Source organism: Bombus flavifrons, chromosome 11 (assembly GCF_040668555.2).
Source record: "Bombus flavifrons isolate JBK064 chromosome 11, iyBomFlav1_principal, whole genome shotgun sequence".
Classification (NCBI taxonomy): Eukaryota; Metazoa; Arthropoda; class Insecta; order Hymenoptera; family Apidae; genus Bombus; species Bombus flavifrons.
The window spans coordinates 7,538,119-7,553,960 of NC_138452.1; the positions used below are offsets into that span (position 1 = coordinate 7,538,119).

The 15,842-nt window shown below is 38.4% G+C and overlaps 1 protein-coding gene across 2 annotated transcripts in view; it reads left to right on the forward strand.

Moving 5' to 3' along the window:
* Positions 1-15,842, forward strand: part of spg (dedicator of cytokinesis spg) — a 55,567-nt gene that overhangs the window by 647 nt on the left and 39,078 nt on the right. The gene's annotated exons all lie outside the window — the stretch shown is intronic.

The following is a 15,842-nucleotide window of genomic DNA, read 5'->3' on the forward strand; positions in this document are numbered from 1 at the left end:
CCGCTTAATACGTTGTAGGTATGATGCTGCCGCCGTGTCGTGTCGCTGCACGAGTGTATGTGTGCCGCTATTTTACTGAGTGTACCGTGACTCTCCCATTCATGCATTGATCGTAGAGGAGTAGGAACTAGAGTCCGATAAATCGAACTAATTTTCTTCGTCAGTTTTTCATCTAGCGTCTTTCTCTTTCGTTTTATATATTTACTTGCATCTATATTTACACTTGGAAAACTATTCGTATCCCAAAATTTGGTGAGAAGTGGTACGCGACCTTCGAAATTTAGACCATTGACCGTTGCGAATTTACGTTGATATCGATGATCGCAAGTCAAATCAAATATTCGACCGAGTCTCATTTCGTAGTCAGCTGATGGTTCTTTGAAACGAGAGGTCCACCACTCTCGAGTATCCTTGAATTACGACCGCTTAATTTTGTTTTGTCTGTTTCGTCTGGGGTACATAACATCGGCAGGCGCACGCCCGCGCGCGTTCCCCGCTTTGATGTTAATTCCTCTACAGTCTACACCTCTGTCCATGTTTACCGTAGGCGGATGTAACATCTTCGTCAAATAGACTGATTCCTTCCGTTTCTCGTTGATAATTTTTCTTCGAGTAAATCATTATGTAATTTACACGTTAATCTTAGATATCGAGATTCGTATCGTAAAACACTTTCTTTTTTCAATAAAAAGATTCGCGTGTTTCACTTCATTCTTTGGGCGATGTTGAACGATGAAAACTCGAGGTTTCGAGCAATTTTTCGTTGAAAAACTCGTCAAGATATACGGCTTAATAGAATGCACGCTTGACACGTATTGCTCTTCTGGAGAGGTGCAACGACCACGATGGATGAAAAACGCGCGTGAAATGCATGGAGGTAGCGTCGTTGAGATTCGAACGTGCTAAACGCGACTGCGAAACCTTTGATCAAAAGACCTTTATTTAAACCACGTATCCTATTCTACGTGAAATCTGCATGACAAAAGAATTGCAAATTTTCTACACGAAAATCTCGTTACTCTTTCCTCCGTTGTTGTTATTTTTATAAAAGAAAGAGAAGAATATTAGGAATGTGATACGCGACATCTCCACACTTCTCGAAACTTTCTGCTATTTTTACGATCCGAAACTCTCGGAAGGAAATAACATTTTTTTTTTTTTATAAATGACTCGTATGATATGAATTTGATAAAAAAATAAAATAAAAACTTAATTTCTTCACAGTGATGACTGGTGTTAGTACCGGCTAGAGATTTTAATTTTAATAAATAATCTGATTTTCTGAAAACTGCTTGACTATTACCTCGTGCTTTTATTCTCTGACAATATAGTTAGTCCCTAAAGACAATTTTTCCAGAGTTTCGAGGCGAAATTTCTAGTTGGAATTTAAAAGTCGAGTTTTTGACCATCTGAAAAAGAAATATTCTTTTTCTCAGCGATTCAAATATTTTCCACGAGCTTTCTCTCCCATCGGCATTACATCGCACGCGACGCTTGTTTGTTCCGACTAATTTTGCTCGGAGCAACAATCGGAATGTCGAAGGATCAATTGAGCGCGCTATCCACGATCAACCGGAAACGCTGCCGCTGCTTTGAATTGAACGCAAACTCGCGTTGTATCGCGTCACGTTTAGTGGCGATTAAATCGTCTACCGCGTCGAAATGTCTGTCCGTAGCGATACTTTGCTTGAGGAAGGAATGCGACATCGGAGCCGATAAAGCGTCGATTCCATACGCAACATCATCTTCTTTCACGTTTTCGCGATTAAAGAACTGCATTGACGCATTCTTAACCTTGCGTTCCGATTTCTGTACAGTCATCGCGAATTTTTTTCGCGACACAACCTGTTTAATCACGCTCTTTGTTTCGATACTTTACGACCAAAGTATAGTAGAAATAACATCGATTGTTTCGCCGCAATGTGTTTCTACGGGTTACATATAGCGTTTGTATCAGTTTCAGTGATAAGATCGTTGCTCTTTGTTTTAGATACGTCGATACATTCCTCAGATTCGTTGCGCCGTGCTTTATCGTTAAGTTCTGCCAATTCCGCGGCAACTGTCGCACGATATTTCTAGAAACCTTGCTACAGCTATCGAACGCGTCAAAGAAGAACAAACTCCGACAGTTGTCGCTCTCGCATCCTTTCTAATTATCGAACATACTCGTTTCCTCGATTCGATTGCCACATTATGATTAAGCAATCAGTCATAATCCCACGGAAACGTGGAACAAGAACGCCTTGGTAAGCCGGCATTGAAGTCTGGCTTAGCCTTTTAACGTTGTCTTCTTAATCAGCTGCAATGTTATTACGTCTATCGCGTAACGTTAGTATTATAAAATCATGCACAGCAGTGTAAAACGAATTATACAGGGAGGTTGGTAACTGGTGGTACAAGCGGAAAGGGGGCGATTCTACGCGAAAAAAGAAGTCGAAAATATAGAATAAAAATTTGTCGTTTGAGGCTTTGTTTTCGAGAAAATCGACTTTGAATTTTCGCTCGGTACGCGTGCACTTTATCAGGTCTCGTTATAACGGATCTCACTGTAGATCGTTGTCTCGATGGAAAAATTAAAAAAAAAATTTTATTCTATATTTTCGACTTCTTTTTTCGCGTAGAATCATCCCCTTTCCGCTTGTACTACCAATTACCAACCACCCTGTATATTATATTATACAGTCGAAAATATAGAATAAAAATTTTTTTTTAATTTCCTTTTTTTTTTTAAATTTTTCCATCGAGACAACGATCTACAGTGAGATCCGTTATAACGTACTGCACGCGTACCGAGCGAAAATTCAAAGTCGATTTTCTCGAAAACAAAGTCTCAAACGAAAAATTTGTATTCTATATTCTCGACTTCTTTTTTCGCGTAGAATCACCCCCTTTCCGCTTGTACCACCAGTTACCAACCACCCTGTATATAGAGTATTATAATAGAGTCTACAGAGAATGGTACACAGTCCATAAGGTATGACGTGTAAACTTTAAACGCGTTTTTCTTGGTTACATTTTCTGATATAACTAATACGATATACATATCGAGTTCTTGTTGATCGACTTCTTTCAAATTCTACGGTACACATTCAGTCGTTTATCGATATCGTAAAGGTCACGGAGTCTTTAAACATCGAAACGCACGGACAATTTCCTTCGTCTCTATTTGAACGAAATTTAGTATCGTAAAAGCGATTGCTTTATTATCCGAAAGTTCCATCGACCGTACATTCTCCCTGTTAGTTCGGCTATAGAAAGCTCTACGACGTACAAAAGGCCGTCTTTTCAAACGGCGCGACTCTTCCCTTTTTCATCGAAATATTCCAATTTCTCGATAGCAGGCGACGAGTGTCGAAGCGATTTGCATCGGCTGGACGAGCAGCTCGTCCTCCGTCTCGAAATGTCCTTGTTAAAGTGGTCCGAACTACTTTTTGCCTGGTGGTCCCGCTCCAGTTCTGCCATAAAAGGCAGAAATCCATTTTCCGAGTGAAACCACGGCGGCCGTTTATACGAACGACGCGACTCGGCGCGATACGTCGAAAACGAAGCTTGTTTCCGCCGCCTCTTTACCTATTGTCTCTCCGATGCATGGAAAACGGCCGTCGAACTTGGATAGAGAAAAGCAGAGAGAGAGAGGCAGAGAGAGAAAGAGAGAGAGAAGGGTAACTGGAAAGAGCGGCCAAAGAACAGAGTACGTTGCTTTGTGTTTCTTTGTGGCTATCGTCGTCGTTTATTATTCCTCTTCCGGTGAGCCCATCTCCCAATGAACACAGTCCGATCTCGAGAAAACTGTAGCAAAGGAACGAGTCTGTCGCTCGTCGACAAAACCTATCGCGATGTACCGTCGCTATTTTACTGATTCCGCTTTTTAACGTATGATACGAATGTAAGTGGACGGTCGTCGAACTCGTGATACGAACGGCTCTAATCGAACGGCCTTAAGATACGTTTCCGCGTGATAATAAATCCTGTACTTTTACGTTCATAGACCAGACAGCGGATGCAGCAGTCTCTATCGTAGTTTCATATTTTTACGAACGCAGCTGAAGAAATGGAAATTTCCAATTAGAGATTCTTCCATCCGCTGAACATCATAACGAGCTCTTTACTTTCGCTACTTTTTTACTCGGCTACTGTTCTTGCGTTCTGCGCGTTTCTGCATATTTCGATGTCCTCGAACGTTCTCTTCTTAATAATCAACGATAAAAAGAATTTTATTCGTAATAACGTTTCCTCGAATGCTTCTCTCTAAATATAGAATATTATATTCTTACTAAATATTAGCTGACGAATTTTCATACGTTCACGCGATTTAATTCAGTGCTGAGAGGATTAGTAGAAGTTTCTAACGAGTGGAACGTGAGAAAAGTTTTCATTACGCGAACCTCTTTCGCTTTAATCTCCTTTAATCTGTTACGATTCTACTATCTTCTCTAATAATTACGAACTCACCAAGACCTACGCTTCTAGCCGCTGTGGAATATTCAACGACCGGCAAAAGCATTAGTTTCACCTTGTTTCGTAGTCGTCTGCGCCAGTTCCTTCACTGTCAGGTGGAAGGACAGATCGGAGTCCTAAATTTCTGGACGAGAGCGCAGCGTAGATAAAGTGTGAATAAACCTATTTCATTGGTACAGAGCCGCGTCCGCGCCACGATTAAACTATAATCTTTCAATCTAACAATCTGCACGGTGATCTGGTCGCGGCTGCATTCCCGCGTATTGTTTCTTTCGCCGATTAGCATTGTGCGATCCTTCGTTGACTCGGTCGATGCGTTTGTTGCGTTCCCAACGATGCAATTCTCGATTCCCCGAACTCGCGGATTCGACGTGCCCACGCTTGTTTTCAGCCGACCAATTGTCACTAGCCATCGCGACCAATTTCTCCACGACCTAAAATAATCCCAACTATCTTACGTTCTTTCAAAGAACGTCCGCCTCTAAAAGTTTGCCACGATTACTTCGGCGGTTTCCATCGAGGTAATTAGCTCGAGATTACGTAAGACAGGTGATATCGAGAAGAAGAAATTGTTACTTCTTGAAATTGTTTTGCCTCTACTCAACAATTTTCCAAGGCCATTTCTTTTTATTCCTTGTAATTAACGGAAACACGTTGTTCTTGACGTTTTTGCGGAGGAAACTTGATGCGAACGTACGACTGGATCGCTACAAATCACGGAGAAAGTAGGTGCGTATTTTTCTAGATGTGAAATGAAAAGTGCAAGGTATCTAGTCGATGGAAAAAGACAAGTCGTTGCGTAAGTGGGTCGTTTTGAATTTCTTGAAATTTATTCATATGATATGGTGGAAGCGGCGAACACGCTGGTTATATCGCACGTTGCAAATCCAGGGATCAACGAAATTATGCAGAATCCCTCGAGTGATATCGAACGTGGCAGAGCTTTCCACTGTATTTAATATCAAATAATCTCGATAAATGCTCTCTCGTCTGTGATTTGACCATCATTATCGATCGTTTCTCGCGAGGTTTCGGATTAAAGCGTCCCGCTTACGAATCATCGAAAATGCAGCGATAATTAAATTATTAAAGCAGAATAATAAAGTTCGTTCGACTCTTGCTATTATATTTTCAAGGATATCGTAGAGACGTTATTTGCGTTAGTTGCAGCGGATAAGCTTACGACGAGTAACGCGAACAAATACAGGGTGGTTGGTAACTGGTGGTACAAGCGGAAACGGGGTGATTCTACGCGAAAAAAGAAGTCGAAAATATGGAATAAAAATTTTTCGTTTGAGGCTTTGTTTTCGAGAAAATCGACTTTGAATTTTCGCTCGGTACGCGTGCGGTACGTTATAACGGATCTCACTGTAGATCGTTGTCTCGATGGAAAAATTTAAAAAAAGAAAAAGAAATTTTTATTCTATATTTTCGACTTCTTTTTTCGCGTAGAATCACCCCCTTTCCACCCTGTATATCGTTCGTGATCGTATCGTTCGATAGGGACGAAAGAAAAAGGAAAATTACGATTGTCCCGTAAAAGATACGTACGTGGAGGAACGTGGTGGAAAATGGATTTTCAAGAGATTCGACTGAGGTTCCATTCGCGAAGAGCAGAATGCTTGCGTCAGGTGGAGTTAATTGAGCGATTGTTACGAGACAGACTACGATCGAGAAATAGTTTTGCCGCGCTGCAACAATGTTTTTCCTTTGAAATATCGGGGAATAAGATCGAACCGTGGTAATTGCAATGTATAAAACAATTAGAAGGACAAAACGAATAAACATTAGGTTGCGCGATAAGTTGGTTCGCGTTCCTTTAAAACAACATCAATGATGGTCAGTTTTACATAAATTGAAACTAACTGTTAAATTAAAATTAAATTAACCATTTAATCAACGATGTACGCGTAACTGTATTCCACTATTCTTCACAGATGAATCAAGTAATTAATTCGCTTCGCTGTTTCAAAGTTTCTACCTTTTTATCAAATGGCAATTTTTCCGCTCGCATTTTTCAAAAATCCCAATCTGCGTATTGTTGCGTTCTCTACATTATATTTAATTATAAATAATTGTTATATCGCGATATTGATATATACGCTGTCACGGGCGCACAATTACAGGCAGAACTCATCGTAGTGGAATTTCACTTGGAAACTAAGGTCGAGCAGCGGTTGTACGTAAAAGAAAAAGTAGCTCGAAATGGTTGACTTTTACGACAAATTCGAAATCATTGAGGTGCACGTACCATCAGATACGTACGTTTTTGAAGACAGTAGCGAACGCGTATCTGCGATAATTCGTATTGGAGTTATCGTTTTATCGTTGGCACGAGCTCGCGATTGCCGTAATCGATGAAGTAGACCGTCGATTAACAGGTTCTCGTTAGATATACAGAGGAAATTCGATTCCTTATTGCCGTGACGCGTAGACTGCTCGTAATTACGTTTCGCGACACGTTGTTGTGCAAGTTATTTCCAAGGCTGTCCACGTTTTTCCCGCGATGTCTTTGGTCCGATGCGCGGATTATTCGCGCCAAACGATACAACTTCCACCTGGAATTCCTAATGATTTCCACGAGCCGCCTTATATCCAAGTTCACAGTCTCGATTTAACTTTTGCCTTCGTTTGCATCCAATTTCTCCCTTCGTTCGATTCTTTCACCTTCTCGCGATATAATTTTCTACGCCAACGCTTCCGTTAATAAGCAACGGCGTTTCCTCCGAGAAGCTTCACTTAGCGTCCGAATAATTATTAAGAAATTATCAAAATCGTTAAGTATTGTGATGCAATTTGAAATCTTAGGCCAATCGATTGTCGGATTTCTTTCTCGAGAAGAATATTAAATTGGATAGTAGGTTATAGAATGTCTCGTTTTATATATATGTAATTACAGAAATAATTATAATATATAATATATTATAATATATATATATAATATGTAATTATTAATTATTTATAATATGTAATTATTAATATAATATATATAATAATATGTAATTACAGAAATAATTATAGAATTATAATTGTAATTTCTAAATAGAATTTCTAAATAGAATTATAATTATAATTTCTAAGTATAATTTCTAAATATAATTCTATAATTATTTCTGTAATTGCATATATATAAAACGAGACATTCTATAATCTCCTATCTAATTTAATATTCTTCTCGAGAAAGAAATCCAACAATCGATTAGCCTAAGATTTCAGGTTGCATCATATTTAGAAATTATAATTATAATTCTATAATTATTTCTGTAATTACATATAAATGATAACTATAATAATAATTACATAAAAATAATTATGTAATTATAATAATAATTATATTTAGAAATTATAATTATAATTCTATAATTATTTCCGTAATTACATATAAATAATAACTATATTAATAATTACATAAAAATAATTATATAATTATAATAATAATTATATTTAGAAATTATAATTATAATTCTATAATTATTTCTGTAATTACATATAAACAATAACTATATTAATAATTACATAAAAATAATTATGTAATTATAATAATAATTATATTTAGAAATTATAATTATACTTCTATAATTATTTCTGTAATTACATATATATATAACGAAACATTCTATAATCTACTATCTAATTTAATATTCTTTTAATCCCTCTGTAATAATAAGAATTATAATTATAGAATTTAGATTCAATTATAGACGTTAGGTTGCCGCAATATCTTTTGTTCCGATAGAGCAAAATGGATCATACATAGTTGAATAAAATAATATAAAGGGAAAAATGTCGTGCCTAATATTAATTATAAATAATATTCTGCAATTGAACAACTGTTTCAACCAATATTAACATTCGTACGATGCTAAGAGTTTCCTCCGAACGTTAAGTCTTTCGCATTTGCTGAACTATGAGCAAGATCGAAATACAAAAGAGTAGGAAGATCACAGCGAAGCTAAGGTTCTTTCCCTCGCTTTGTTTGCGGTTTGTCATTTTAAAACACGAACAAGCCGAGACGAATGAAACTCTGGGAATTGAGACGCGAGCGGAATCAGTTTATCGGGAATCGCTAAAAGCGTGGTTGGAAAAGTCAGAGGTGATCGATACACGTCTCCGCATTCGGAAGTTCTCCGGACTACATATTCCACGATTTCAGACGAACTATATTAAACGGACGTGGATAAAGTCTGCGTCTTCCCAGATTTTCCGCCACGATAATTTCCGAGCTGAGCCGGCTACATTTACAATTTTCATGCTCGATCGAATCGTTCGAGGAAAGATTTGCCTCGAGGCAAACTTCCCTTGAAAAGGCGTTTAATCGCCTTTCCGAAACTTTGGCTAATTCGCGAAGAAAAATCGTATAATCGCAATATTTCCATTACATCTTTTCGTGACAAGAGTTGCTTAGCGGCGTCTCTTACGAACATGTTGCAAGATGTCTATTATGTTTCTCATATCTGATTTTCCATTATCGCGATGCTTCTTATTTTCTTCATAATTAACATATTTTCTAAGTGTGCTTGTATCGGAGATTACAAAAGAATACGGTAGAATTAATCGATAAAATGTGTTGTTGGACGTAACGTCGGACTAACTAACGTCGAAAATCTGTCCAACTATGGAGAAACTATTGAGAATATGTCGACATGGAGACGAACGTTTCCACGTTTCTTGCCTGGAAGCGGATAAGAAGCACGGGTCGGTCGGTCTCTTCGCTATAAAGGCGGAGCTCGCATGGAACGATGACGAGGACGATATTGAATCCATGAAGCAGGCGATAGAATGATTTCAGATGTCATTGTTTACCGTTTCTTCCGGGTCCGTGCTTGCTTTTGCGCTGGTGTTCGTAGGCTGGTGTTCGTAGGCTGGTCTCCCTAAAGCCATTATAGACCCTTTCTCCCTACCCTTGGCTGGGAAGCATTTTGACGCGTTCCAACCTATCACGTGTGTACGCGTTTCTGGGGTGACCTGAAAATCCTTGGCTCTCCCTCTCGTCTTTTGGTCCATCGATTTTCCTTCTTTCCCCTCTTCTCTCTGTACGAGTCTACTTTTAAGGATTCGTACGGTATCTTGTAGAATATACGGATAAACGCTCGTTCTTCCTCTTTATATATCTTTCTGTATACATCGTTGTAGTATATTTTTATACGTACTTTTTATTCGAATTTCTTGAACAAATTTTATACTTTGGTAGTTTTATCGCTGAGACGTTCTTAAGCGTCAACTTGGCAACAAGTCTGTCAGAATGCGGGTCCTGTTTATAAAATGTATAGAGGACGTGTATAAAGGACTCAGGTAGGATGTTTGATCGTGAGATTTATTAAATGTTGTTGAAACCGTCGAATATACAGGGTGGTTGTCAACTTGTGGTACACAGCGGAAAGGGGGTGATTCTACGCGAAAAAAGAAGTCGAAAATATAGAATAAAAATTTCTTTTTCTTTGTTTAAATTTTTCCATCGAGACAACGATCTACAGTGAGATCCGCTATAATGTACCGCACGCGTACCGAGCGAAAATTCAAAGTCGATTTTCTCGAAAACAAAGCCTCAAACGAAAAATTTTTATTCCATATTTTCGACTTCTTTTTTCGCGTAGAATCACCCCCTTTCCGCTTGTACCACCAGTTACCAACCACCCTGTATTTAAAATAATAAATTAGTATACAGGCTATATTCGCTGAGACGCTTCGCTTGAGAAGTCGTAAAATAGGATCGCTAATGACTCGTTAATTAGATCGCTAAATTTTAATTCGTTGATAACTAATCGACAACTGACTGTAACTTCTTTGTTTGCGATCGCGTCCGCTTATTTATACTGGTCGGAGGAAAGTCGGAAAATTTAAATTCGTTTTCGTTCGACGGTTGCACGTAGCGGCGACATTATTTTGCTCGGAGTTTATTTACTCTTATATTACGTGTATCCTAAGGATCTTGATACTCCGAGGCAGAACAACAACATGATTTAAATTGTCCTCTAACTCATGTGCCGCTAAAAATGGTTTACTCTAACGATAAATATTAAGCTGTTCAAAAAGTTTCTTTCATTTCATAATAATGAAGAATTTCTGTTTTATATTATTTCATTGAATTAGCTATGATCCATTTCGTTATATTTCTATTATTATGTTCGTGCATAATTCGATAAGTTAATATAAAATAAAAAACATTGTGCGTCTATTATTTCCATATGAAACGAAAGAAACTTTTCGGACAACCTAACACAAATACAGAGATTTTTGGAATCACTCGATCGGGAGCCGCCATGAATATAAACGAGAAAGAAATTTAATTTAATTATACATCGCATACGTGGTTGACGATTTCATCGTAACGTCGAATATTACCAGCTTTTTACAACGTTTTTCATTTTTCACTTTCCAAATGAAGTTTCCTAACGATTACGCAGATTTGCTTAATTTTTCATATCCCAACACACAACGTACTTTTGAACGCGGGTGTGCCATTACGCGACAATTAACTCGAACAAATCTAATTCGGAGAAACGGTTAGACGACAAGAATTTTACTTGGTCGCGTGTTACGTAATTGTTCGCGCAAAAGTCATCGTGTAATTTTCTTTTTCGATGGAAAAACAAGCAACGCATTGGCACCTTGATATCGCGATCGCGTAACGTTGCAAGCGAATAAAAACCGATAAAGTACTGTCATTTAGCAGGTATCAGTCTTGATCTCGTTTACTTATTCATTTATGCACGCATGCACGTGTTCACCTACCGCAATGCGACCATTTTGCCCTTCTTTCGTCTTCCCTTGCTTCTCATTCCTCTTCCTGTCTCCTTACCACTGAACCTTTCCTGCCGTCTTTCAACCTTTTTCTCCTTCTTTCCATCCTTCTTTATATATTTACCCTTCTTCTTCAAGTTGTAGCAATTTGTTCCTCTCTGCCCTCGGAAACTACGCTACAATTCGTCCACAGTTTGGCAACAAACTCCACTTTGCTAATCAAATTTTCCAGGCTAACGAGTTATCGGTTTGCTACACACAGATTCCGTCGAATTTCTGTTCGCTCTTTTCAACGTGCAGCAAATATTCCGCCAGACACACCCTGTTGGCTTCAATTCCTGTGACAAAGAACCGATCGTTCGATTTCCTATTCCAGAGATTATGAGATCGATTATGAGATTCGAAAGTTGTGTTTCGGTTACGCGGTAGAAATGTAACAAACGTTCCTAACATTTTCCTTTTCTATGCCTCCGTATATTGGCCATTTAAGTCTACGATCGTTTCATGTTTCTCCCTCGGCTGTTTAATTCCTCTCTTCGAAGAAAAACGTTGGCTCTTCGAGACCACGAAATCGTCGATAGATTGTTCGATTCGCTTGTAAATGTTGAGCCATTCGATCGTGATTGGTCGTGTAGCAAAGTATGGTCAGAATATAAAAGAATAAAACAAGAATTGCCGGCACGTTCTTTCGTTATCGTACACTCGACAAATATTTTTCCAGCGCTCCCTTCCTAACTCTGCTGCCTTTTTGTCTCATTTCCCACCGGTTCGTATTTTTCTTACGCCAAGAAATCTGCCAAGTTTCAACAACCTGCGAACAAATTCTCGTTCAACGTGACTTCTTCTTTCGATATTCTATCAACGACAGGCGATATACCGAGAAGATAGAAATTCGACGATCGCACGCAGTACCATTGAACTCAATTACAACAATTACGAGGCTCGATATTTTCGAAAGCGAAAGCGCCACAATTTAGTCGTTCGCGATTTTCTATCCTCGCGCTTCGTGCCATCGAAATCTGTCCGACTACCATAAATCGCGGCCCATGGCGTATTTGCGGAACGAAATAAAGTCGAACGTGCCTAGTTTACTGTATACGACTCTCCGCATTGATCGTGGAAAAGTTGGAATATTCGATTTTCGATAGAGGGTGTTCTAGAATTACCGGTCACCTCGTACGTACGTACTAGCGAACGAAGGATAGAGTGAAAGCACGGCTCCCTCCGTCGCGGCCGTTTTACACGGTAGAACGGGAGTTATCGATTTAATTTCCCGGGAAAACTCATGGGGGAACGGTTTGGGAAAGGGACTTTCGATGCGAAGGTTTCGACGTCTCCCTTTGTTCGCGTCTGTCAGCCCCTCGAGAAGCTTCGACAAAAAATTCCCGTTTTTCCCATCTCCTCACTAACATGCGCGTATGTGCTATGAACGGTTATGTATATATCGTACGTATATACATATATGACGCGCGTTGTCTTCGACACGTTTCCATCGTGGGAAACACCAAGTCCAGGGAGAATAGTCCTTTATTAGGGCTCAAAGAGAATACCGAATGTATCTGCAACTGGTGTATTTGTAAATGTCTTTTGCTCCGGTTTACTTGATTCTTCCAATAAATTAATTGAACCGAACGATCGTTTGATGCGGTAAATTAATTGAATCGACCAATCGTTTCGAACAGCGTACGTTCGTGATATGTTGTATGTGAGTCGGTATCTTCCTGTTGGTTTAATCATCTCGATTCGATGTCTATTATAACACGGGAAACTATCGAATCTTACAGCTCGTGAGAATGTAATGGTCTTATTTCCATTCGTGTGAATGACTAGACTAGACTAGAGAAACGTTTTATCAGAGTTGTGCAGTCGTCATAATGTCTTACGTACTTCTTGATGGAGGAGATAATAAATGGTCATAAAATTAATCGGGCTTGAGAGTGCACGAGTTTTGGTCGTTGAAACAGAGACAAGATTTGAGTGAAGATAAAATGCTCGAGTCTTATCGGAAACGTTAGATTTCAATTCGTTATCGAAATCAGTTCTTCCCATTTGCAGTTGCACAAGCTCATTTTTACAGATACCGTAATTAGAAATAGAAAGCGGGAGAGAGAGTTAATTTTAAATGGAAGCTTCCATACGATGGAATATAACGAAATTTTAATTGGAAGATCGAGTGATTTATGAGTAAAAGATTTAAAAATCAATTTGTGAATGACGTTTGTAAATGGAAATTCAAGATGTGCGATATACAGGGTGGTTGGTAAATGGTGGTACAAGCGGAAAGGCAGTGATTCTACGTGAAAAAAGAAGATGAAAATATAGAATAAAAATTTAAAAATTAAAAAATTTTAAAAGTTGAAAAAATAACGTCAATCGAGACAACGATCTACAGTGAGATCCGTTGTAACGAGACGTGATAAAGTGCACGCGTACCAAGCGAAAATTCAAAGTCGATTTTCTCGAAAACAAAGCTTCAAACGGAAAATTTTTATTCTATATTCTCGACTTCTTTTTTCGCGTAGAATCATCCCCTTTCCGCTTGTACCACCAGTTACCAACCACTCTGTATATTCATCGTAATATTTAATAAGCGAATTTCATAGGTATTTGCATACTATTTTCTTAATTGCGTTTGTAAAAATATGAATTTTCACAAATATTCTGACTCGGCTATATTCTTCCTTTAAATACATTCTTTCTGTAAATACATATAATGTGTCCAATTTTCATCAGAATATTTAATAGATGAAACAGACCTCTATTTAAATACCATTTACTCAGTTGAGGTCATAAAAATGCGAATTTGTACAAATATTTGCAGATTATTATTTGAGACCCGTTATATTCTTTCTACCCGATGTACATATAACAATATATAATATACCCAATTTTCAGAATATCTCATAAATGAAATAAATCATTATATACATACCATTTTCCCAGTGGCAGTCATAAAAATGTGCATTTGCAGATTATTATTTGTGACCCGTTATATTCTTTCTACCCGATGTACATATAACAATATATAATATATCCAATTTTCAGAATATTTCATAAATGAAATAAATCATTATATACACACCATTTTCCCAGTGGCAGTCATAAAAATATGCATTTGCAGATTATTATTTGTGACCCGTTATATTCTTTCTACCCGATGTACATATAACAACATATAATATACCCAATTTTCAGAATATCTCATAAATGAAATAAATCATTATATACATACCATTTTCCCAGTGGCAGTCATAAAAATGTGCATTTGCAGATTATTATTTGTGACCCGTTATATTCTTTCTACCCAATGTACATATGACAACATATAATACACCCAATTTTCAGAATATCTCATAAATGAAATAAATCTTTATACAAATACCATTTTCCCAGTGGCATTCGTAAAAATATGAATTTTCACAAATGTTCGCAGATTATTATTTGTACATAAAAGTACATATAATGTATCCAGTTTTCATCAGAATATTTGATAGGCGAAGTAGATCTGTATTTAAATACCATGTACTTGTATTCATGAAAATGTGAATTAGCATAAACATTCACTGTTTATTATCATTTACGACTACGTTATATTCCTTCCGACGCTAATACGAGGAGAATTTCGAAACGACAACCTTAAAGTCATTAGAGAAGGCGAGAAAAAGCCAGGCCGTTTCGAAATGGACGAAAGTCTGGTCGCAGTATCTACGCTTATTGTTCCGGTATAGCGGTGGTAGGCGAGCAAACGCGTAACACATATTCCGTGGCCGGTCGTCGGTGAAACGTACGCGTGTACACACGAGGCGGAGGCTAGAGACGCGCTCATTCAGATGCGTCTCGCGTGCGTTTCTCCGCCGGAGGACCGGAAGCTGGCTCGTCGTGCGTGCAGCGTCACGCGTATCCGGTGCCCCGGAGTTCGTTTATCGTGGCCTGACACTTCCACGAAAGGACACGCGCCGATTCTCTTCCCATCTTTAACCCTTCGTCCACGAACTTCTTACACTTTCGCTCCTTTCTAGCGTTGCGATCTAAGACACTTCGTATACGTCGCAACAGAACACGATCTCTTTGATCTGAAACTATGCAGACACTCGACGAGTCTCGAGTCTCGTCGTTTATCGTCATTCGAATATTCCAGACTTTCTTTCATTTTTCCAGTCAACGATACCGCTACTGCTGATCAAAATGTCAGTGAGATATCGATCGGACTTATCGAAACGTATCTAAGCCGCTCGATTTTATAGCTTCGAATCACGTTGCAAGCGATTCGAATTTCTCGCTATATATAGAAAGATCGTAAATTTTCGATCAACGTATTTAGCCGAGAGGTGGGCGTGCGTTGAGCTTGAAGACCGAAACGGTCGATGAACGACCAATGACTGCTATATCAGATTAGATTAGGCAGATCAAACCAACAATGCCACTGGGCTACCTGTGATAAACGAAATAAGATACAGCAGAATATTTGTAACTAACAAGAACCGCGTGGTTCGAACGCAAATTGCCGATTTCCTTCCATAATACCCGTTAAATTTCATGTCGATCGGCCACGCTTTCTAAAGGGCTCGTATCGTCTGTAGAAATGTGAATCCTTGGATAAAACGTGATATAATATAACGAGCCAAGACTATACGTTTCAATCT